General features: G+C 34.9%; 1 protein-coding gene across 1 annotated transcript in view; it reads right to left on the minus strand.

Moving 5' to 3' along the window:
• The window catches only part of LOC126745841 (uncharacterized), a 101,037-nt gene extending 75,729 nt beyond the window's left edge, over positions 1–25,308 (minus strand). Inside the window, exon 1 of the mRNA XM_050453863.1 lies at positions 25,178–25,308. The gene's annotated coding sequence lies outside the window, so the exon portion shown is untranslated. The remainder of the gene's footprint in view (positions 1–25,177) is intronic.
• Positions 25,309–25,805: the final 497 nt, after the last annotated feature.

Here is a 25,805-nt window from a genome sequence, read left to right on the forward strand (position 1 = left end):
TAAGATAATAGTTTTTTATTGTTTAATTTTAGCATGAGAAACTATAAGAAGAAAACAAGTAGGGGCGAGACATCCAAAGAAGATTTTTTGAAGTTTTAATTAATGAATCCATTTGATCAGTAGCAAAAGATCTTAAAATTTGTCATGTAACACTTAGCAGATATGTTAAGAAAATTAAAGTGAAAAACGATAATAATAATATTACACATGTCTCATTAGAAAATTTTGGGTATAGTAAAAACAAACAAATATTTACAGATGCCCAAATGAATGAACTTGAGCTTTATATTAAGCGGTGCGCAAAAATTTATTTTGGTCTCTCTCCAAAAGAGGTAAGAAAATTAGCTTATGATTGTGCTATAACATTTAAAGTTAAAGTGCCTGAGTCATGTTCTAAAAATAAGACAGCGGGCGAAGATTGGCTAACGAATAGTCTTAAAAAACATCCTAATTTATCCATTCGAGCTCCCGAGGAAACCAGTATTGGACGTGTGACAAATTTTAATAAGACAAATGTTGATTTGTTTTATGACAAACTTGCTAATGTCCAGGACAGATTTCAATTTACTCAAATAGGAAAAGTTATAGCCGCAAAAGGCACAAAACAAGTTGGGGGTATAACATCCAGTGAAAGGGGGTTCTAGTAACTCTATGCATTGCAGTAAGCGCTATTGGTAACCACGTCCCGCCGATGTTTCTATTTCCTCGAAAGCGCTTTCAGGATCACTTTATTCGAGATGGTCCGCCAGGGTGCATTGGAGCTGGCAATGGATCAGGTTGGATGACTGTTGATGACTTTTTTATAATTATTCAACACTTTATTTCACATGTTCGGCCTTCTACCGAAAAACCCATCCTACTACTACTGAATAACCATGAATCTCACGTGGCATATAAAACTGTTAAATTTGCCAGAGAAAATGGAGTTGTGTTATTATCATTTCCACCTCATTGTTCCCATCGCCTCCAGCCTCTTGACCGGTCAGTTTATGGTCCCTTAAAAAAATATATGACGTCCCAACAAGGCTCCTGGATGCGCAATCATCCTGGAAAATCTATGACAATATATGATATTCCAGGACTTGCTCGTGAGGTACTTTCTTTAGCACTTTCACAAAATAACATTACCAAAGGCTTTCAATGTACTGGAATTAAACCATTTAACAGGAACATTTTTGGGGAAGATCATTTTTTGCCATCCAGTGTAACTGATCGACCGTACGTACAAGAAGACCGTCAACATGAAGAAGTACCACCTGATATCCCGCCCATACCTGATGATGGTTGTGCCTTAGGAAATCAAAGTTCTTTACTCACTAATCCTCCGAATGAAGCTCTTCATCTGGCTGGTTTACCACCTGCAATTGAAGACTTGCCTTCTACCTCTCATGCTGTACCATCTAATCACGTTTTCTGTGAAATTACTTCGATGCTGAGTTTTTCTCCAGCAGCAGTGACACTATTTCCAAAGTCTGCACCAAAAAAACAACCAACTAGAGGCCGGAAAAAACGAAAGTCTGCTGTTTTAACTGATACGCCCGAACTGGAGGCTTTAAAGTCGGAAACTAAAGCAAAGCTTGTAAAAAAAGGGAAAGCATTGGCGCCAAAGGTTAAAGCAGCGAAAAGAAAGGTTCTTCAGTCTTCTGACGATGAATCTGATGAAGACGATACAATTTGCATTGTTTGCTGCGAGAAATTTTTTAATAGCAAACCAGGAGAAGGATGGATTCAATGCAAAACATGTAAGCAGTGGGCACACGATGAGTGCACTCCCGGTGATCTCGGATTCTATATATGTCATCACTGTGACTCAGACGACGAATAAAATGTTTGTTGGTTCTACAAATGCATATTTTGAACTTTATCTTTATTTGAGTTATGTTTTTTCTTATTACTTTTAAAGATTATATTATTGAAATTTTGTTAGAATTTTATTTTTTAATAAAAATAAATGTTTATTTTGTAGCTATTTTCGTTTTATTTTTTTCCTGTTGAGCAAAATGTTCATTCTCATTGCTTTAACTATAATTTAAGCTAGTTTTCTAAAGTAGAAAACGATGTTACATCTTACCCCCAAAATGGTACAACTTACCCCAAGGGCGGAGTAAATTGTACCAAAATTATGCCTGCTTTATTTTTGATACTTTTAAAATAATACTATAGTAAATAACAAATTAAGTCTCTTATAACATTTATAAAGGTTTGTAGAATATGGTAGGAAAATACGAAATTTGTAGGACAAAAAGTTTTTGCTACAATAAAAATAAACCATAAATTGTTACAACCTGCCCCGGTCTCCCCAGAAAATCTGGAGATCCTATGCAAATGACAAAAATGTCATGAAAATTACCAGATTTTAGGTTTTGAGTGGAACTAATAAATGATCTTTTTTTTTCAGTTTTTTTCAAACATTTATTCATACATTTTAGTGAGGCCTGGGTCTTAGTGATGTGAGGTGCCCAAAACCCCAACATAGGGTGTGAGCATTTTGATCAAAAAAGAGCTTCACCAACTTAATACCATTCAATGAGAGAATGATAGTAATAGCACCACCAGCCCAATAAATACAAACTTTATATACAAATATAAGCTCCTACAGCTGACAGCTATGAACAAACTGTAGAAAAGTGTTACTTAGATTTTGATAAGTTAACCAAAAACCTGGAAAAACACGAGCTTAATATAATCATAGAGGATTTTAACGCCAAAGTTGGTAAAACCGCAATGTTGTGGGGGATGTTGGTCTAGGTCTGCCACAAAGAAAAAAAGTTAGTCATCACAAACACCTTCTATGAACAACCCTATCACAGATTTTATATTTTAACAAGCAGTTTAGCATAAAGAGGGTAAAATGCTATCCAAGTTCGGACGATAATACTGACCACTTATTGTTAGCAAATGTAAAATAAAATTGAGGAAACTATAACGATCAATAAGACCAAAGTTCACCAAAGAAAACGAACTTGGAAAATCTCAAAAAAGATACCATACCAAAGGCCGTTTGACGAACTAATTGCGAGGGTTTTATCCGAGGCATCAATAACAAATATTGATACTGCTTGGAACAACAATGCTAAAGGTAAGGGAACAAGTCGTGGACAGAAAGAATCAAACAGCGAAGAAACCATGGATGTACCAAAACATCCTCGAAAAGCGTTAACACAAAAATAGCAACTACAAGTAACTAAAATTACAATAGACCATGACATATAGAGAGGGCCGAAAAAGAATGCTTGAAAAAAGACTATCGTGAAATAAAGGAACTAAATAACAAGCACGACCTTCAGTATGCTTAAAAATTAAAAGAATTTAGGGTAGGGTACAAGAAGAACATACCAATGATCACAAGAAACTTACAGGGAAACTTTCAGCTAACGTAAGAACATAAGAAGCAAACCTGGAAAGAAAATGTATGATAAAAATGTGGGAAGCATTAAACGATAAAAATTTGACGAAACGAAGAATATTCCGATAAAGTGAATGGCTTAAGTCAGTGTTTATTCGTTTTAGTCAGTTTATTCCTTTACCTAAAAAAATCAATCTCAAGTCATGCGACGTATATAGTAGGAGAGTCAGCCTGATGAGTCGCACCTTAAGAATCCTCTCAAGAATTGTCCAACAGAGAACATACCGTAAATGTAAAGAATGATACAGTTTGGTTTCAGAGAAATATTAGGGACTAGAGAGTGTAGTGAGTATACTAAAAATGTATCCAAAAGGCCTTTAATAAAGTTTAAGATGACAAACGATTTTGTTGAAAATTTAAAGAGTATTAATCTTAATCAAAACGACATACCCATGGGGTGAATATTGGAGAGACACTAATTAATAATCTTAGATGTGCGGACAATACTGCAATAATGACGAAGAGTGCAGAAGAGCTACACATCTTTTAAGAGAGAGTTGAACGAGCATGTGAAGAAGTAGGAACATAGAAATCATCAGCATAGAAAAAACGAAACTCATGGTAATAGGTAAAAACCCTAATGTTCATACTGTTATCACAACTAAATGAGAAACAAGTAGAGCGGGTCCAAAAATACCAATATCTAGTAATAGTTATTATTGAACTACTAGTACATACGAAGAAATCAAGATCAGAATAGAAATGGCTGGCAAGACATTTACTTTTCACTCTTCAATGTTCACAAGTAGAAGTTTAGGCCTGCGAGTTAGACTAAGGTTGATAAAGTGTGTTCGATGTATGGGGTGGAAGCCTAGACGTTAAAAGCCCAAACTGTCAAAAAGCTAGAGTCGTTCGAGATATACAGGGTGTTTCAGAACTATGGGATCAAACTTCTGAGGGTTGTTCAGTGCAACAGAAGAATCCATCTGAGTATAGGAACTCATGTCCGGAAATGCGTCACTACGCCACTACTGCCCTAAGACGCGTTCAAATTCATAAAAAACATTAATTACCTAAATAGGATCTGCTGCATTTATTTTTACCTTTTGTACATGATACCATAACAACAATTGTTTAACATCAACGCTTATTAATGTCAATTCTCAATGTCATGTTTAAAAGGTTTATAGCTTATAATTTTTAAACATTTATTGCTAATGGAAAACTTTACCAATCAAGAATTGGCGGATATGCATTTGGCATACGGAGCAACAAACTGCAATGCACGAGCAGCATCGCGGTTGTATCATGAACGTTATCTCGAACGACAGCATCCTGGATACAAAAAGTTTATTGCGGTTCATCGGCGGCTCGCTGAGACAGGCATGTTTAAGACCACGATGCATGACACTGGTGTTGCTCGAACCGTAAGAACGGTCGAATTTGAAGAAGAGGTTGCCGATGAACCATCAAGTAGCACACGTGACGTCGCTAAGAAAACGAATACGAGAAACGCTTCTGTCTGGCGGGTACTACACGAACATACTATTACGAACAACAACTCCATCCTTACCACTTCCAGAAAGTTCAAGGTATGACTGCAGCCGATTATCATCCTAGAGTTCAATTTTGTCGATGGCTTCTGGATCACATCATTGTACAACCAAATTTTTTACGATATGTTTTGTGGACCGATGAAGCCTTTTTCACAAGAGATGGTATTTTTAATAGTAGGAATAGCCATTTTTGGGACGAAGAAAATCCTTATGCAATTTTTCCAAGAAAACATCAGAATCGTTGGCCTGTCAACGTCGGGCTGGCATTGTTGATGATTATTTCATTGGGCCATACCTTTTACCGGAACGGTTAACAGGACCTATTTATCTGAGTTTCTTGGAGAAAGTTCTCCCAGAACTCCTTGAAAATGTTCAACTAAACGTTAGACAGCAAATGTGGTTTCAGCATGATGGAGCGCCGGCTCACTTTGCTGTACAAGTACGCGAGTATTTGGCTCAGCGGTTTGAGCAGCGTTGGATTGCCAGAGGTAGAGCAGTCTCTTGGCCTCCTAGGTCACCCGATTTAACGTCGCTCGATTTTTTCTTGTGGGGACATGAAAAGTCTTTAGTCTACGAAACTCCAGTAGAAGCAGAGCTAGACTCAATTGGACGAATAACAGCAGCATTTGAAATAATTCAAAACGAGGATCAAATTTTTAGTGTAATCCGCCGAAATCATGTCGGCGTTTAAATCGGTGTATTGAAGTTGGAAGAAGACATTTTGAACAATTGTTGTCATGGTATCATATACAAAAGGTAAAAATAAATGCATCAGATCCTATTTAGGTAATTAATATTTTTTCTAAGTTTAAACGCGTCTTAGGGCCGTAGTAGCGTAGTGACACATTTCCGGACATGGGTTCCTATACTTAAATGGATTCTGCTGTTGCACTGAACAACACCTAGAATTTTGATCCCATAGTTCTGAAACACCCTGTATAGAATCTATAGAATGAACTAAATAGAATATATAGAATCTATTATCGCAAGAAGATGTTTCCAATCTTTTCTCTGTTTCATACGCTAAGACGTCTCTGTTAAATTTGCTTCAACTTACCTTTTTCGATTAAAGAACGACCTTTTGAAAGGAAAAATTATTGCAATTCTTTTGCCGTTTCAAAAATCTCTTTACTAGTGCCATTTTTAAATGGTGGTCTTTTCCTTAGGAAGCGATTTAGGAAAAACATTAAACTTTTGTCTTAAAACAATATGTATGTTACGACACTAAAGTAGCGGCCCGAACTTTTGTAACACCCTGTTTAAGTGCCTTTAAGATAAAGCTATTGTAGAAATTCAGTAGAACATATCTTTTAAATTGAATTATTAGTTTAGTACAATTTTTGACAAAAAATAATAAGAACAAAAACTAAGATTTCTTTAACGATCTCCCTTCTATTAATCAGTAAACATCATCTATAGACCTAAATGAATCCCTAAAGTTAAAATTATTCGAAAACCCGTAAACCGCTGAACTATTCCCAAAGTGTACTACCTAATAAAACAGTGAATTATAAAATAAGTAGGTCAGACCAAAACCAAAACCACCAGAGAAAAAAAAATGGCACAAACGAACGAACCTAACCGAAATCAAACGGAAAAAGACGATCCGGGGAGTCGGTGTCCAAAACGAGCGGACAAGGCGTCGAGTTCACACACACAAAGCGTCGCCGGCGTCGGTGCAGCAGCGTCGCACCGTCGTCGCCATAGCAACCGGACGTCGTCCCTAGCAACCTACCGAACACATTGATTTCACGTATAGACGGAATATATTGCAGCTATATTCGCGAATCAGAGGGAAGAGGGCAAAACGAAAGAGAGTAACGGATAGAGGGGTCGAGAGAACAGGAGAGACTGAGAGAGAGAGAGAGAGAGAGAGTGGTAATACTGTTAAGTGTCCCATATATTACGGGACCATTGTTGCGCTTAGCCATTTAAATTTCGGATTGGTTCAATCCGGCTTTGATCAGTTTTTGGGGACAACGGCATGCAAACCGCTATATTACCTGACAATATACTCTGTAATAAGAAAATACAGGTTTTTATTTTGAAGAGTTTATGCAGTTGATTATAAAGTATTAATTTGCATTGCTTCTACACTAATTAATAAAAAATATTATGCAAAAAAACTTTTAATAATGTCTAAAAAAATTGTCAGTTAATTTGACAGACACAAAATAATACTACTATTCCTCCTCAATGAAATATCAGATATTTTTTTTTTAATAAACTATGATAAGATAGTCTTTCATAAAGTCGATATTCAACGTTAAATGAATGTACATATTTATTTTAACGAAAAAGGTAATCACATGGAAACGCCGCTGGATTCCATTGTTGATACCGCCGATATGCGACACAAGCACTACCAGTGACGTCGTCAAAAAATATTTATATAATAAATATTTATTAATAACAGAGTAAGCTTTAAATATAATATTATTGTTTATGAACTATGTATGTATTTTTTTAACGCATTTCATTAGAGTAAAGAAACTTACCTAATAAAAAGCATTTTTATGTAAATAAAATATTTAATAGATTTCTTAATAATTCATGTTTTAAGATACAATTTTTTAATATTTTGCGTAATTTTATTGTATTAAATAAGTATCACTTGTTTCATATAATATCAGATAATATATACAGGGTGCTGACTTCTTCAAAGGGACAGTATTGCTATATCGGAAACTATACATATACTATACAGGGTGTTTCAAAATTCACCACATATATTTTAAGGGCGTATTCCTGAGGTCAAAATAACACTTTTTTTTCCTATAAACATGGGTCCTAAAATGCACCCCCTTCAAGCTACAGCCATCGCAAGAAGTGTAAAAAAAATCGATTTTTTAAAACTGTGTCTAGAGTTTTGCATCAAATTTAACGAAATTTGGAATACCCCCTGTTATTTTAGGCGGTCTATTTACTTTTTATCTTAGAAAAGGCGTAAAACTAATTTTAAGGGGTAAACTGAGGGGGTGCACACTTTTGACGGCCAAAATTTTATGTGTACATACATTTTTTTCTAAATTAAGCTACACCAAAAAATAAACCATACAAAAATTTAAATTTTTGGTCTCTTGCATTTTTTTCATACGACTATTAGTTTTTGAGAAAATCGCCGGTGAATAAAAAGATAGCAATATCGTAAATTAAAAATCAAAGAAAAAATTTAATTATGCTGTGTTTCGCAATTGTTGATTTTTATTTTTGAGGTTTTAGTAGTAGACTGTGTTCTTTGCCGAAGGAGTATTTTCCAAGCCTACTAAGGCAAGCTATAAGCAAACCAGAAGCAACTGTAACACAAAATGTTAAAAGCGGTTTTCGTGGCACAGGAATCATTCCCATCGATAGAAATCAAGTTTTGAAATGGTTCCCACCAGAAAGAAACCTCGAAGAAGATGATCCTAATGACTGGATGGAATCTGTGGTAGAAGTGCTTAAGGAAATCAGGAATGCATGCAAGCCTACTATAGCAAGGAAAAAGAAAGTTACAGTCGAGACAGGCAAAAGCATTTCTACCACAGATTTTTTAGAAGCGCAACCGCAACCGCCAACAAGCAAGACAACAGTGCCTCAAGACTTTCAAGAGGACGACATTTTCGAACTTGAGTCAGATAAAGCAGAATCTGAAGCAATGGAAATGGAAAATAGCATTGCCACTGACGATTTTGTCGAGGTTAAATTTAAGACAAATAAAGTGGAAAAATATTTTATCGGGCAAATTAAGGGACTCTTTGGTAAAAGTTTTGAAGTTTAATTTCTCAGATCAAACCGAAAAATATTTTTTTTTTTTATTTTTCCAACAGTGGAAGATATTTGCATGATTACGCCGGAACAAATTAATAAAAAACTACCTAAACCAACCAAATTGCGACGAGGAGGATACAAATTTCCTTTATAATTGAAGTTAAAATCTTATGCCATCTAATATTATTATATTATTTCTGAAAATATTTTTTTTTAATGTGGTTTTTTTAAGTTTGTAACTGAAAACTGTAAAATAAAGACTGTTTATGTATTTTAATGTAGTATTTTTTTTGTTTTTATACTTAAAAATATATGAAAAATATAATTTTTTTTAATTTTTGGTCCCGATTCACCTCATACGCGGGGCGACATGCATTTTACATGGCCTAAAACGGCGCGTCCCGAGTCGCCCCAAAACGGGGTCAATCGGGACACCCAATATTTATTTATTTTTTTTATAATCCATGGAAATTAAAAAATAATCAAATACATATTTCTGCTGTTGTATGGACTACGGTCACTTTCTGCTAAATTTTAACTTTGTTCGGCAGTTGTATAAAAAAAATATAACATAAATATCTAATAGTCGTCCCGATTCACCCCGTTTGACGGTATTTAAAATGTCAAAGAGGTGAAAGACAGTTTTGTGTGGAATCAGCCTAGTGAGTAAAACTCCTTTAGTATATATCAAAAGCTAAATGAATAGCTAAAGATATATTAACGAAGCTCTGAAATGCTTTTAAGTCACCCAATAAACCAGCAGCAACAACAACTATCTGGGATGATTTGCTCAGAAGTTATTAGAAGCATGCGCAGCAGAACCACAAAATGAAAGTTTAAATAATGCTGCTGTAAATTATTGAATGGGGCTGATAAAAATGGGGCTTTCCGCGTAAATTGCTGTATATAGGATATTTTTTTAATACTGCAACAAAATTCAATTTGTTCCTTTGCAATCAAATCAAGCAGAAAATTTCTATCAAAATGCAGAAATTTCCAATCATCCACTACATCAAAAATATGTGAAGACAAGTAAGTCATTTTTACCGCACATTCATTTTACTTGCCCATGTACATTAAAGGGTAAATAATAAGTTTTTTTTTTAAATTGATCCTTTCGCGGTCAATTTAAATGTTATCATTTTTACGCGCCGAGTTTTATCTCGAACTTCAGTGATTCGAGTTTAATGACACAGAGGTCGGTTAAATCCAAAATACCCACCTGTTGCACAAATACACTGCGACTCTTTTATTAGAGGTTTTCTAACCTTAAAGTAAGTTATTTTTCAGACATATTTTAATAATTTTTGTAAGAAATAGTATCTCTACGGATATATAATCCGATATTTATATGATTAGATATTCTGCAAGTGACAAGTAAAATAAGAGTGAAAAATGTTTAAAAAAAGATTATTTCAATTTCAAATAAAAATCACAAAACAATAACAAACAATTTTCATAAGCAAGTCAAACTCACCAAACACAGAGCAACATTTGTCATTTGTTACCATCATACTCACATATAGTTCGGGGCAGAACTATATTTTATAATTCCAGTAATAGAATAATAAAAATATGTATAATAAACAATAAAGAATATCTTAGGATTTAGGACTGGATAATAAAATTCATAGTTGAGCTTAAATTTGCGTGTATTATTCATAGTTGGGCGCTATCTGTTAGGGAGTTTATGAATTTTAATAAATTAAGAAATGATTATATAAAAGTAGAAATTATTAATTTACGAACACGTTTCTACCCTCAAACTGTTCAATATATAGAAACCTTTATTTTGATTTATAAAAATATTGTGGGACTATTTTTTTGTTGCAATATATATTTTAAGGGCGCAAATTTGGTAGTCCTTGAGTTGACAAAATTGTCTTTAGTTCAGTTCAAGTTTTTTAAATTTAAAAAAGTAGTCCATTTTTCTCAAAGAGACCTTCAAATAATATATTACGAAAGAGTAATAGGTCCATTTTTCTGTGAACAGACTTTTACGGGATAAGTGTATCTCCATTTTCTCCAATTTGAATTAGTTCTAACTTTACTAGCTTTATTTCCAAATCCATTGAACCCAGACCATCCTGACGAAGAACTAATTTTCTAGCAAAACAGTGATCCTTCACACTATGCTGCCACTGTACATCTGTAAATTTTTGGAAGAAACCCTTAACAATAATCGGTGGATAGGAATTAAGGAGAGGACTCATCGAATGGCCTGCTAGGTCGCCTGACCTAACACCAATGGACTTTTTTTTGCGGGGATACCTCAAGTCGAAGATATTTGTTAATAGGCCAAATAGTCTAGACGACTTGAAAGAAAGGATTTTGTTGTAAGAAAAATGTGCAACGAGAGTTTATTGTTTGCCTTGAATATTGTCAAGCCGTGAGTGACAACCATTTTGAACATTTAATTTTATTTTTGTTCTTTTTTTATTTGTTTTATGAACCGTGTTTTTTTCGATAACTATTGACTATAGATATACTACTGTGAGACCGTCGACTTTGTGTCCCTTCACCCATTGAACCTACAGAGTTTTTGATACATCAAAAACGTTCTAACGTTAAAGTATTGGGTGAGAAATTGACTAAACTTCACGCAAGTTTTTAAGAACATTTTAATTATTTTGTCGAAATATTCTTAAAAATAAAATAAATTATCGAGAAAAATTGGCAAAGAAACATGAATTTTTAACAAGAAGGAACTTAAAACTGCAAATAAATATAAAATAATATTTCATGGAAGGTACCAATTGTATATTTCAGTCTAACATATTTTTTTTCGTTATATCTGTGCACAAATTTTAAAACTAAAATATTTCTATTCAGAGAATCTCAATCTAATATCGCAGTTTGTTTTCACAATAATAAAATAATCTAGCTCTAAACCTTTCAATTTTAGTACAAATTATCTCAGTTTAGTTTTTTGTATATCTGGCTATAGTTCGAATAGTAGACGTAATTTAGTTGCCAACCGTAATAATTTTCGGCACTGCCAACTGACTATGAATTTAAATTTCCCGTCCATCATTGTGTTTGCCAAATTTGATTTGTTTATTTGCGTTTCGTCGAAAATTATTCTTTTCTAGATATTTATAACATTAATATGATTTGAAATTAGGTGGAGTAATTATTGGCAGAATCATGTTAATGTATTTTTCAGTTGGAAGGAAAATATGTCAAGTCCGACAACGCTGTATACGTTATGTTTGATAAGGTTATTTAGTATGAACTACTTGTATAAAAAAATCTATGATGGCAAAGGTTTTAGACAGATTACTGATAAAACCCAATTAACATTTAATGATTTATTATAAGGATTATATCAAAAATATCTTTTACATATTCACAGTTTCTATTAAATTTTAGCATTATATTAAGGAGATAAAGCAGATAGAGTAGTGATCCAAATAAGACGCTGGTATACTTAGTTTGATTTCGAAAAAAATCAATTTTTGGTGAAAAAATTCGATACGGGGGGGTATACCCGAAAAATAAAAAAACCCAAACTTTGAAGGTCGATATCTCGGCTTCTATGGGAGCTATCGGGAAAATTCCAACGGTTTTGTCTTAGTTTCGTCATTCTGAATCCAACGAGACTATCCGCAAGGTCGTAGCTTTTACGATAGCCGAGATATGGCATTTTTGATGCCCATTTTTGGCTTCAAAAAGGGACGTCGAAAACGACTTTTTCAGGATTTTCAAAGTGCTCTCATTCCCTTAGTTCTGATCGGATCCTGGTATAACCCGGTGTTTTCGTAATCTAGGTGACCCAAATAAGACGCTGGTATACTTAGTTTGATTTCGAAAAAAATCAATTTTTGGTGAAAAAATTCGATACGGGGGGGGTATACCCGAAAAAAAAAAAAACCCAAACTTTGAAGGTCGATATCTCGGCTTCTATGGGAGCTATCGGGAAAATTCCAACGGTTTTGTCTTAGTTTCGTCATTCTGAATCCAACAAGACCATCCGCAAGTCGTAGCTTTTACGTTAGCCGAGATATGGCATTTTTGATGCCTATTTTTGGCTTCAAAAAGGGACGTCGAAAACGACTTTTTCAGGATTTTCAAAGTGCTCTCATTCCCTTAGTTCTGATCGGATCCTGGTATAACCCGGTGTTTTCGTAATCTAGGTGACCCAAATAAGACGCTGGTATACTTAGTTTGATTTCGAAAAAAATCAATTTTTGGTGAAAAAATTCGATACGGGGGGGTATACCCGAAAAATGAAAAAAACCCAAACTTTGAAGGTCGATATCTCGGCTTCTATGGGAGCTATCGGGAAAATTCCAACGGTTTTGTCTTAGTTTCGTCATTCTGAATCCAACGAGACCATCCGCAAGGTCGTAGCTTTTACGATAGCCGAGATATGGCATTTTTGATGCCCATTTTTGGCTTCAAAAAGGGACGTCGAAAACGACCTTTTCAGGATTTTCAAAGTGCTCTCATTCCCTTAGTTCTGATCGGATCCTGGTATAACCCGGTGTTTTCGTAATCTAGGTGACCCAAATAAGACGCTGGTATACTTAGTTTGATTTCGAAAAAAATCAATTTTTGGTGAAAAAATTCGATACGGGGGGGTATACCCGAAAAATTAAAAAACCCAAACTTTGAAGGTCGATATCTCGGCTTCTATGGGAGCTATCGGGAAAATTCCAACGGTTTTGTCTTAGTTTCGTCATTCTGAATCCAACGAGACCATCCGCAAGGTCGTAGCTTTTACGATAGCCGAGATATGGCATTTTTGATGCCCATTTTTGGCTTCAAAAAGGGACGTCGAAAACGACCTTTTCAGGATTTTCAAAGTGCTCTCATTCCCTTAGTTCTGATCGGATCCTGGTATAACCCGGTGTTTTCGTAATCTAGGTGACCCAAATAAGACGCTGGTATACTTAGTTTGATTTTGAAAAAAATCAACTTTTGGTGAAAAAATTCGATACGGGGGGGTATACCCGAAAAATGAAAAAATCCAAACTTTGAAGGTCGATATCTCGGCTTCTATGGGAGCTATCGGGAAAGTTCCAACGGTTTTGTCTTAGTTTCGTCATTCTGAATCCAAAGAGACCATCCGCAAGGTCGTAGCTTTTACGATAGCCGAGATATGGCATTTTTGATGCCCATTTTTGGCTTCAAAAAGTGACGTCGAAAACGACCTTTTCATGATTTTCAAAGTGCTCTCATTCCCTTAGTTCTGATCGGATCCTGGTATAACCCGGTGTTTTCGTAATCTAGGTGACCCAAATAAGACGCTGGTATACTTAGTTTGATTTCGAAAAAAATCAATTTTTGGTGAAAAAATTCGATACGGGGGGGTATACCCGAAAAATGAAAAAACCCAAACTTTGAAGGTCGATATCTCGGCTTCTATGGGAGCTATCGGGAAAATTCCAACGGTTTTGTCTTAGTTTCGTCATTCTGAATCCAACGAGACCATCCGCAAGGTCGTAGCTCTTACGATAGCCGAGATATGGCATTTTTGATGCCCATTTTTGGCTTCAAAAAGGGACGTCGAAAACGACCTTTTCAGGATTTTCAAAGTGCTCTCATTCCCTTAGTTCTGATCGGATCCTGGTATAACCCGGTGTTTTCGTAATCTAGGTGACCCAAATAAGACGCTGGTATACTTAGTTTGATTTTGAAAAAAATCAACTTTTGGTGAAAAAATTCGATACGGGGGGGTATACCCGAAAAATGAAAAAATCCAAACTTTGAAGGTCGATATCTCGGCTTCTATGGGAGCTATCGGGAAAGTTCCAACGGTTTTGTCTTAGTTTCGTCATTCTGAATCCAAAGAGACCATCCGCAAGGTCGTAGCTTTTACGATAGCCGAGATATGGCATTTTTGATGCCCATTTTTGGCTTCAAAAAGTGACGTCGAAAACGACCTTTTCATGATTTTCAAAGTGCTCTCATTCCCTTAGTTCTGATCGGATCCTGGTATAACCCGGTGTTTTCGTAATCTAGGTGACCCAAATAAGACGCTGGTATACTTAGTTTGATTTCGAAAAAAATCAATTTTTGGTGAAAAAATTCGATACGGGGTGGTATACCCGAAAAATGAAAAAACCCAAACTTTGAAGGTCGATATCTCGGCTTCTATGGGAGCTATCGGGAAAATTCCAACGGTTTTGTCTTAGTTTCGTCATTCTGAATCCAACGAGACCATCCGCAAGGTCGTAGCTCTTACGATAGCCGAGATATGGCATTTTTGATGCCCATTTTTGGCTTCAAAAAGGGACGTCGAAAACGACCTTTTCAGGATTTTCAAAGTGCTCTCATTCCCTTAGTTCTGATCGGATCCTGGTATAACCCGGTGTTTTCGTAATCTAGGTGACCCAAATAAGACGCTGGTATACTTAGTTTGATTTCGAAAAAAATCAACTTTTGGTGAAAAAATTCGATACGGGGGGGTATACCCGAAAAATGAAAAAACCCAAACTTTGAAGGTCGATATCTCGGCTTCTATGGGAGCTATCCGGAAAATTCCAACGGTTTTGTCTTAGTTTCGTCATTCTGAATCCAACGAGACCATCCGCAAGGTCGTAGCTTTTACGATAGCCGAGATATGGCATTTTTGATGCCCATTTTTGGCTTCAAAAAGGGACGTCGAAAACGACTTTTTCAGGATTTTCAAAGTGCTCCCATTCCCTTAGTTCTGCTCGGATTCTGTTATAACCCGGTGTTTTCGTAATCTAGGTGATCAGAATAAGACGCTGGTATACTTAGTTTGATTTCGAAAAAAATCAATTTTTGGTGAAAAAATTCGATACGGGGGGGTATACCCGAAAAATGAAAAAACCCAAACTTTGAAGGTCGATATCTCGGCTTCTATGGGAGCTATCGGGAAAATTCCAACGGTTTTGTCTTAGTTTCGTCATTCTGAATCCAACGAGACCATCCGCAAGGTCGTAGCTTTTACGATAGCCGAGATATGGCATTTTTAATGCCCATTTTTGGCTTCAAAAAGGGACGTCGAAAACGACTTTTTCAGGATTTTTAAAGTGTTCTCATTCCCTTAGTTCTGATCGGATCCTGGTATAACCCGGTGTTTTCGTAATCTAGGTGACCCAAATAAGACGCTGGTATACTTAGTTTGATTTCGAAAAAAATCAATTTTTGGTGAAAAAATTCGATACGGGGGGTATACCCGAAAAATGAAAAAACCCAAACTTTGAAGGTCGATATCTCGGCTTCTATGGGAGCTATCGGGAAAATTCCAACGGTTTTGTCTTAGTTTCGTCATTCTGAATCCAACGAGACCATCCGCAAGGTCGTAGCTTTTACGATAGCCGAGATATGGCATTTTTGATGCCCATTTTTGGCTTCAAAAAGGGACGTCGAAAACGACTTTTTCAGGATTTTCAAAGTGCTCTCATTCCCTTAGTTCTGATCGGATCCTGGTATAACCCGGTGTTTTCGTAATCTAGGTGACCCAAATAAGACGCTGGTATACTTAGTTTGATTTCGAAAAAAATCAATTTTTGGTGAAAAAATTCGATACGGGGGGTATACCCGAAAAATGAAAAAACCCAAACTTTGAAGGTCGATATCTCGGCTTCTATGGGAGCTATCGGGAAAATTCCAACGGTTTTGTTTTAGTTTCGTCATTCTGAATCCAACAAGACCATCCGCAAGGTCGTAGCTCTTACGATAGCCGAGATATGGCATTTTTGATGCCCATTTTTGGCCTCAAAAACGGACGTCGAAAACGACTTTTTCAGGATTTTCAAAGTGCCCTCATTCCCTTAGTTCTGCTCGGATCCTGGTATAACCCGGTGTTTTCGTAATCTAGGTGACCCAAATAAGACGCTGGTATACTTAGTTTGATTTCGAAAAAAATCAATTTTTGGTGAAAAAATTCGATACGGGGGGTATACCCGAAAAATGAAAAAACCCAAACTTTGAAGGTCGATATCTCGGCTTCTATGGGAGCTATCGGGAAAATTCCAACGGTTTTGTCTTAGTTTCGTCATTCTGAATCCAACGAGACCATCCGCAAGGTCGTAGCTTTTACGATAGCCGAGATATGGCATTTTTGATGCCCATTTTTGGCTTCAAAAAGGGACGTCGAAAACGACTTTTTCAGGATTTTCAAAGTGCTCTCATTCCCTTAGTTCTGATCGGATCCTGGTATAACCCGGTGTTTTCGTAATCTAGGTGACCCAAATAAGACGCTGGTATACTTAGTTTGATTTCGAAAAAAATCAATTTTTGGTGAAAAAATTCGATACGGGGGGGTATACCCGAAAAATGAAAAAACTCAAACTTTGAAGGTCGATATCTCGGCTTCTATGAGAGCTATCGGGAAAATTCCAACGGTTTTGTCTTAGTTTTGTCATTCTGAATCCAACGAGACTATCCGCAAGGTCGTAGCTTTTACGATAGCCGAGATATGGCATTTTTGATGCCCATTTTTGGCCTCAAAAACGGACGTCGAAAACGACTTTTTCAGGATTTTCAAAGTGCCCTCATTCCCTTAGTTCTGCTCGGATCCTGGTATAACCCGGTGTTTTCGTAATCTAGGTGACCCAAATAAGACGCTCGTATACCTTCTACATAACGTGTACATCAGCCTATCAAAGTACGCTTGAGCAGGTCATAATTTTTGGGTCATAAGAGATGTGTTGTGGAATATAATTTAATAAGATTACGTAGAATACGTAAATATATATCAAAGATGTGACTCATTACACCATATCTTTGAATATAATTTGTAAATCAAAGATAGTATAATACACACATCAAATTGGTCTAGGAAACACATACAAATATGTTAATATTTTTGAGAAGATTGGGAAAAAGTTAATTATTGCAATTTTTTTACATTATTCGAATAAAATAACAATATAATTATTAACTTTTTTTGTAGATTATAATTTACTCATAACTTAGGGCCCAATTAAAAATAAATAACAAAATCTCATTTATTACCGTTTATTAAAAAAATATATAAAAATAAAAATTTACGAAATACAAATTAAACTAGTAGTCCACCTCTATTATTAATAACACTTTGGTATAGCGTAGGCATACTTAAAATTAAATTATTAATTAATTATTGGGGCAACTCCTCTCAAACATGTGTCACAGCAAGACGAAGCTCCAGAGCGCTTTGAAAAAAGTCAAATCGTTGAAGAAGTTGCCTTTTTAACCAATCCCAAACGTGCTCAATTGGATTAAGGTCCGGTGGTAGAGGGCCAGGGTAGAAGATTGATTTGATTTTCCTCAATAGCGATTCGTACAAGCCGTGCTCGATGTGGTGGGGCATTATCTTGTTGCAACACTGAATTTGGGCCCATTTCGCGTAAATATGGAACAATTACAGGTAGTAGTATATTATCCCTATAACTTATTCCAGTCATTATATTTTCCACAAAAATGAGGTTGTTTTTTCCGTCAAGTCTAATGCCACCCCAAAACATTAGTGATCCACCACGTTGCCTTACTACTTCCCGGGCAAGACGCAAATGACTTTCATTTCCTTCCTCTCTCCAGGCACGAATTCTACCAGAATCAGGATAAAATGAAAATCGAGACTCATACGTAAAATGAACTGTGGCCCATCTTTCTTGATTCCAATTAACAGGTTCTTGGCACCACGTTAATCTTGCACCTCGATTTCCTAAAGTTAACCGAGGAACCCTTAGGGGTCTTCTGGCATGAAGTCCTCTCTCATGCAAACGGTTTCTAATAGTTTGACCTGAAACCTCGACGTTATGCACTCGTGAGAGCTGCTGAACCAAAACAGAGGCTGTTACCGTGGGATTTCTTTGAGCTTGCAAAGTTATAAAACGGTCTTGGGCAGGTGTGGTAACTCGCGACGGGCCTTGATGCCGTTCTCTCGCTTTATATCATGTCCACAAACGGTTAATTACACTGGGTGATGTATCCAAATCTCTTGCAACGTCTCTTTGACTTCCTCAAGCATTCCGACTGCTCTTAGCATTTCCTCTCGAGTTAAATGTCGTCTTTCCATTTTTATTGAATAAAAACTAAATCACAATTGTTCGGTTGGAAAATGTGCAAGTAGCAAAAAACGCTGTTCTGGCATGATTTTTTGTACCCAAATATTTATTTTACTTCGTTGGTATCTTAATATTAAAAATAGTATATATTCCGTATGAAAATATAAATATATAAAAATTTATAAGGCGAAAAAAACTATTTTTCTAAGTGTTCCTTAGACCATTTTAATGTGTATATATTACTATATATAAGAATAATTTGCAATAGTTTTCGAATTTATTTTACTAAATGTCTAAAAAATTGAGGTTTTTTGATGGACACCTGTACTAGATGACTCTACAAGAGCAAGTTTTATAATGTATAGATAGATGATGGATGCAGTTGCTAAGTTATTTGCTTTATAATTAATGAGTATTTTAAGTAAAAGTTACTTACAGTATAACGTCTGTATGTTTCAGTATCTTCCTTTCAGGCCTTTGACATCATTTAATGGTCATTTTAACTCAATTAGGTACTCCTTATATCACTTATTGCAAGGCATTTATAAACCCGTTTGAATTTTTAGATATTCCAAGTCCAGGACAAATGTGTTTGGGAGATCTTTCATTTAATTTAGGCTTGTTATTTCAAAAAAGGGTGAATGAAAAATTATTTAAATATGTAATTAATAACTTTAGTAATAGCAATTTTCTAAAAATTGTAGCGCAGAAGAAGTGAAGCCTAAATGTCATTGATCGGATGAATTGGAGAAATGCGTTAAAGAAAGTAATGCACTTTTAACGTTGCTCTCGGCTTTAGAAGATAATACTGCAATAACGTTTGATCGAGATATTTAAAAAATGCTTAACAAAAATTGATTTAATATTGCTAATATTAAATTTGACTTATAAGTTCTAAAGCTAGAAAACAAAATAGACAAATTAGAAAACCCAGACTGTAGTATTTGAAAAAAATACAAATTTATGAATACGAGAATAATCGAAGAATTATAGCAGTTCTCAACCTTCCTAACGGATCCTATCAATTGATCACAGACATTATCATATGTATTAAATAAATACGCAATCAATTTTTTAAGAGTCATGGAACTTATTCTTATAAGTTAATCCTAGATACGGCCCTATTTAGTAACCTTAAGGAGTATATGGACGGTGTTATGCAAAAACCGTTTAACCCACAAATTGCTAAAAAATAATATTTTCCTCGCAAAACGCAGCTTAGATGACGATTAACGAAAAGCAAAAAAGGTTTAACCAACCAGACACCCCTAGTGCCATTTATGTAACAATGTGTTAACCCACAAACCGAGTATCAGCCGGTAAAGAATTTTGCATAAATGGTTTAACCCACATATGTGTAATAGACCATTTTTGAAAAACGATTAATACCGAATAAGTTAAAATTTAGTTTGCGTAAATTTTATTTGGGGTAAAGATGTCTAGGGCTCAAAAGATCTTAGATATGTTAAAGGCTGATCCACTTGCCAGCCCTATTGATAATGATCAGAGGTGTTTATCTCTGAAAATCAAGTTTCGACAGATCTATCGTCAACTAGTATGGACCCGTATGGTACCTTATCTGAAAGTGACAATGACATACCAATGTAGGGTTTAAGCTAGACTATTTATGTTTAAAAATATAGTACTTTATACATCAAGGGACTAAAGTGTAACTTTTTATTCCGCGGCGAAAAGTTTGTATCCCGACCGAAGGCTGAAGGGAGGGATACAATTCGTCGAGGGATAAAAAGATACTTTAGTCACAAGGTTTATATACTATTTTTCGCACTTCTGAATAATTTTTCCAAAAAAATATTGAAAAAAATAAAGAAAATTAAGGAACCCTATCAAAAACATGTCAAATAAAAAGACACCTTTTTATTTCACTTCCACTGTCACTTAGTCCCTTTTTTCAAGGTTCTTTTGCTTTTAATCCCTAGGTACGAAAAGTAGCACTATTAATCCCTAAGGACGAAAACTAGCACTTTTAATCCTTAGGGACTAAAAGTAGCACTTTAGTCCCGATTATACGGGACGAAAAGTGCACTTTTCATCCCGCAAGTGCGAAAAAGTTTTTTAGTTCCAGGCTACAGGACCCATCCTCCACCCTGCTTCATGAGGAAATTATTAACGTTTCTCATACCGAAGAAGTGATAACAAGAAGTGATAATATCTGTAACACGCCTTTATCTAGTGATGAAGATCCCTTTCAGCCATCAGAAAGTGAATACGTACCATCCGATAGTAGTTCAGATAAACAAGATATATCACAAGTTGGAGGCATAAATCAAGGCAGAAAGAGGCGCGGAAGAAAAAGAAAGAATGAACTTCAAACAAGAGAAGACAGAAAATAATTTTGTAACACGAACCAAAGATACATAACTGCGAAAAACGTTACTGTTGAACCAAAAGTATTTGATGCTAATTTTAGATGTTCATGCGTAAAAAAATGCACAGAAAAAGTGGACGTTAAAATAAGAAAGAAGCTGTTTGATCAATATTGGGACATGGGAACATTCGAAGGAAGGTGTGTTTTACTAAATACCTGTGTAAAAGAAATTGAAAAAAAGGACCTATACAAAAAAAGAAACCTCAAGAAGATCAAAGACTAGGATTTATTTTATTGAACATATACAAGTTTGCAAAAAGGCAATACTTCAAACATTGCAAATTAATCAAAAGACCAGCTTAAAAGCGATTCGACAATAAAAGATAAAAGAGGCACTAAAAGTGGAGGCAAAAATGCAATCGATTAACGACGCATTGAAGAAATTACTAGACATATAGCTTCCTTTCCAACTTATGTATCCCATTATTGCAGACAGCAAACCGAATCCAAGTTTTTAAGTCCCGAATAATCCTGTGAGCCTGTCAAAGTATAAACAAATATTTTACAAAAACTTTAATTTAAGATTTAAAACGCCGCATAAAGATACTTGCAAAACATGTGACACATATAAAGCCCAGCTCAACTTTTCTGATGCAGGCAAAAATCAAATAGAAAAAGACCATGAGAAACACCTTAAAACTGCAGCAGGTTTGCGTGCAGAGATGAACAACGACATAAAAATTTCCCGTGAAGACCCCAATACAGAAACTATAACGTTTGATTTACAAAAGACGCATCCACTTCCTAAGATACCGATGGGTATCGTGTACTATAAAAGGCAATTAAATCTTTATAATTTGGGTATTGCTGTTGGAAGCACAGGTAAGGGAGTTTTTAATGTATGGCTAGAGCATGAAGCTGCGAGGGGAACTCAAGAAGTAGGCTCGTGCCTTCGTAAGTTTATTATGGAAAATGTGAAGCATCCAGTTACTAAACTTAATTTATGGTCAGACTCGTGCGGTGGCCAGAATAGGAGTATCAAGTTAGTGTTACTCTTAATACACTTGTTGCAGAATCATGTCTCTTTGGAAGAGATCCGATTATCGAAGTTTTTACTATCAGGACATTCGTGTCTACCCAACGACTCGCACTTTGGTGACGTGGAATGTGCCCTAAAGAACCAGCAAAGACTACACAGAACAAGATTACATTAGTATCGTGAAGACCTGCAGAAATAAAAATAAATTTGTTAATAGAATGACCAAAGAAGAATTCGTCTCAGTGCAAAATTTGGAACAAGCTGTCACAAATAGAAAATATGATATTAATCGTCAAGGCATAAGTTGGTTAAAAACTCACGAAATTCTTTTAAAAAGAGAGAAGCCGTTAATTTTATTTATGAAAAATAACATTTTAGATGTATCTTATTCTGAAGTAAACATTGAGAAAAAACGAAAGGTCGCAAACCTACTCTAAAAGAAGTTAGGCTGTCTCTGTTACGGCCCAATGGTAAAACTTTATCTACAGAAAAAGTTAAAGATTTAAAAGAAATATTAAAGCTAGTTCCCCAGAATGCTAAAGTGTTTTATAATTTTTTAAAGTCAAATTCAGAGCAAGATTTTAACGAGGACCTTGAAGGTCCTGGGGAAAATTTAGACTTTGAAATAGATGACAGTTTTCTTGAAGATTAATGTTTTTTAGGTTTTTTTTTGTATTTTGAGTTCATTTTTCCTTATTTCACTTATATACGAATGTCGAATATTCAAAAATGACCTAAGCCACATCTGATGACCTTTTCTTTCATATGTGACAGTTGAATCCGTATTTTTTACTACTCATTATATTTTTGATAGCCAATGTTATGTTTAGAAAATAAAATAAATAATTTTCTAAAACCTGTTGATTTATTATTTAAATATAAAACTTTAAACTCAATTATCTAAAAATTATGTTCTTGTGGGTTAGTCGATTTTTGCATAACACCGTCCATATGTACTTTAAAATGTAAAAAAAAAAACTTTTATTTACGATCCTGGATTCAAAAGAGCGATCTTTGGATCATCGCTTTTTGATCTTAAAATTTTAAATTTATGGTGTTAGAAAACCGTTAAAGTAACCACGAAGGGGCAACGCTCACTATTTAAGTCAAACAAAAAATGCTTTTTGATGCCCCAATTTTATAGAAATAATTTAAGGAGTGTAGAAGTTATAAACAATATATAAGCAAAAAATAAACACTAAAATTAATAACGCTAAGAATAAAAATTATTTTTTAAATTTTCTGGGAAAAGTTAATACAAAAAAATAAATAGAACAAACAGGGTGGTCCAGTTTAAACGTCAGTAATTTTAATATGTGATAATGAATTTAAAAAGACATTGTATTTTAGACTTTCGTTATAAAATTTTTCTCAAAAATGTTTAGTAACAAAGATACAGGGTGTTGAAGTTAAGAATAATTATCTGTTTATTTATCATAACTTTCAAACTACCAGCTCAATTTTAATTAAATTTCGCATGCAGGTTACTGTAGTGAATTATCAATTACTGTTAAAGCTAATTGTTCGAAGAAATGCCAGTGGCGCAACATACGGAGGAACTTGGTTTCTTATTGGCTTAAATCTGCGAGGTGATAAAATATTTTATAAGAAGTCAACTGTTAGATTCTTCATTTAATTTGGAAAAAAAGTTACTTTTGCAAAAATTTGATTTAAGGCCCTGTTTTTAAAATATCTTAGTTTAGTTGTACAGAAACGCCAGTTAAAATGGTACAAAAACATTGAAAAAAAAAAGAAAATTAGTCTTGAATCCTAAATTAAACCTGTCAAATGAAATAATGACTTAAGGTGACTTTTGATCATCTTTTATATTCAACTTTTTTACAAATCCAGTCCCAATTTCCTTTTTTTTATAAATTTTTGCAAAATTTTAGCAGGTATTTCTGAACAATTAAATTAAGATATTTTAAAAACAGTGCCTTAAATCATAATTTTAAAAGAGTAACTTTTTTCCATATTAAATGGATAATCTAACAGTTGACTTCTAATAAGAAAATATTTTATCACCTCGCAGATTTGAGGCAAAAAACCATTCTACTATCCGCAATTTTTTTAGGGCTTATTAATTAATTTTCATTTTATTCGGTACATATGTCTTGCTTGAAAAAAATTTCAACGTTTTGTTTTTGTAAGTTTTTTAAGTTTTGATTATTAAGGTTAAGACAGTTACATTTTAGAAGTTTACGTGAGAGTTTGACTGTGTAAAAACGGTGGCTTTACTTAAAGAAGGCCACTCTTGCTGGCTCGTGGCAAGTAGAGTTGGAGTTTGGCAAAATTATGTATCTTGTACTTGACATCGTTATCGACTGAATAATTTTCTTCATGATATAACAAGAAGCGGTCGAAGGTGCGTAATTAGTGAAAAACAGAACCGTTATACTCACTCAACTAATGGAAGAGACCCAACTATGGTAATACTAGCACTCCGAAGAGATATGATGGATGTTTTGGAAGTTTAGATATCAGTCTCTATACTATGGAGGCGAATACTGAAAACAGTTTTGAAGTATCACCCATTATTAGGAGTACAGTGGGCACGTAGTGGAATTCGATATTTTTTATGAGAATTTTTTGATGCCAGATACGAATATCGGAGTCATCGGATACGAATATGTAGTACACACCGTACCCCCCTTAGCATCCTTCGTATGTTAGGCCACTGGCATTTTCTTTTAAAATTGGCTTTATTAGTAATTGACAATGTACTACAGTAACCTCCATGCGAAATTTAATTGAAATTGAGCTGCTTTAAAAAGTTATGATAAATAAACAAATAATTATTCTTAACTTTACCACCCTGTATCTTTGTTATTAAACATTTTGACAAAAATTTTATAATGAAAGTCTATTTCTTTTTAAATTCTTTATCACGTATTAAGATTAATGACGTTTAATCTGCACCACCGTGTATTTAAAAAAAAACAGCCGCATTAACACCCTTTTATTATTTGTGTTTATAATTTCTTTAATATAATTCAGTTTGCTTCAGCGTCTTAAATTAATCTAAAAATTTTTAATCTGATTACTTAAGCCGTAGTAAGAAAAATAAAAATCATAAAAAAAAATTTTTATACATAATTGAGCAAAAATATTTTCATTAAAAAAAAATTATTTAATTAAAATCACCATTAAATTGAACAGAAAAAAAACCAATAAAGTATATCAACATACCTCAATTTATTTTCTCAACGACTGTCACGTTGCTGCTACCCCGTTGTTGTTGTCGTCGACGATGAGTCCAGGAGGTCTTCTCCCCTTCTTCCAGGGGGAACACTCGGAGTTCGACTGTGGTGGTCGTGGGCCGGCTGGAAGCATGGTACATAGAATATCTGACGCTTTGCGATACCGATCGCTGTTCGTGTGCCCGCGCACAAGCACTGCGGCCCTCAATCCGGGACTATTCGATGCTATGATTCTGGGCATCTCGTCGGGAACGATCTAACAAAGGATTTCTTATACCACAGACGCGATTTTTTCCTTTTGCTCTGCGCGAAATCATCTTTGTTTTGCCCCCCTTTTTTTGAGTTTATTACGCCTGATGTGGATTAGATGGCCTCGTTCTCACCTGTATTAACCCCTCTGCGATTTTGCCTAGCTTTAATTGTCATTTATTGAAAAACAACGGTTTATCCTGAATGTTTTTTATTTATTTTATGAAAAAAGGATATCCAGGTATTTCAAAAATTTAGTAGAATTGGACATTTATAAAGTTCAAACGAAACTGGGAGAAAGAAAAGGTTGACTTGAAGAATTTAAGCATTCAGTAATATCTAGGCTCATAAGTGGATATCCGGTATTT

The sequence above is a fragment of the Anthonomus grandis genome, chromosome 16 (assembly GCF_022605725.1).
Source record: "Anthonomus grandis grandis chromosome 16, icAntGran1.3, whole genome shotgun sequence".
Taxonomy (NCBI): Eukaryota; Metazoa; Arthropoda; class Insecta; order Coleoptera; family Curculionidae; genus Anthonomus; species Anthonomus grandis.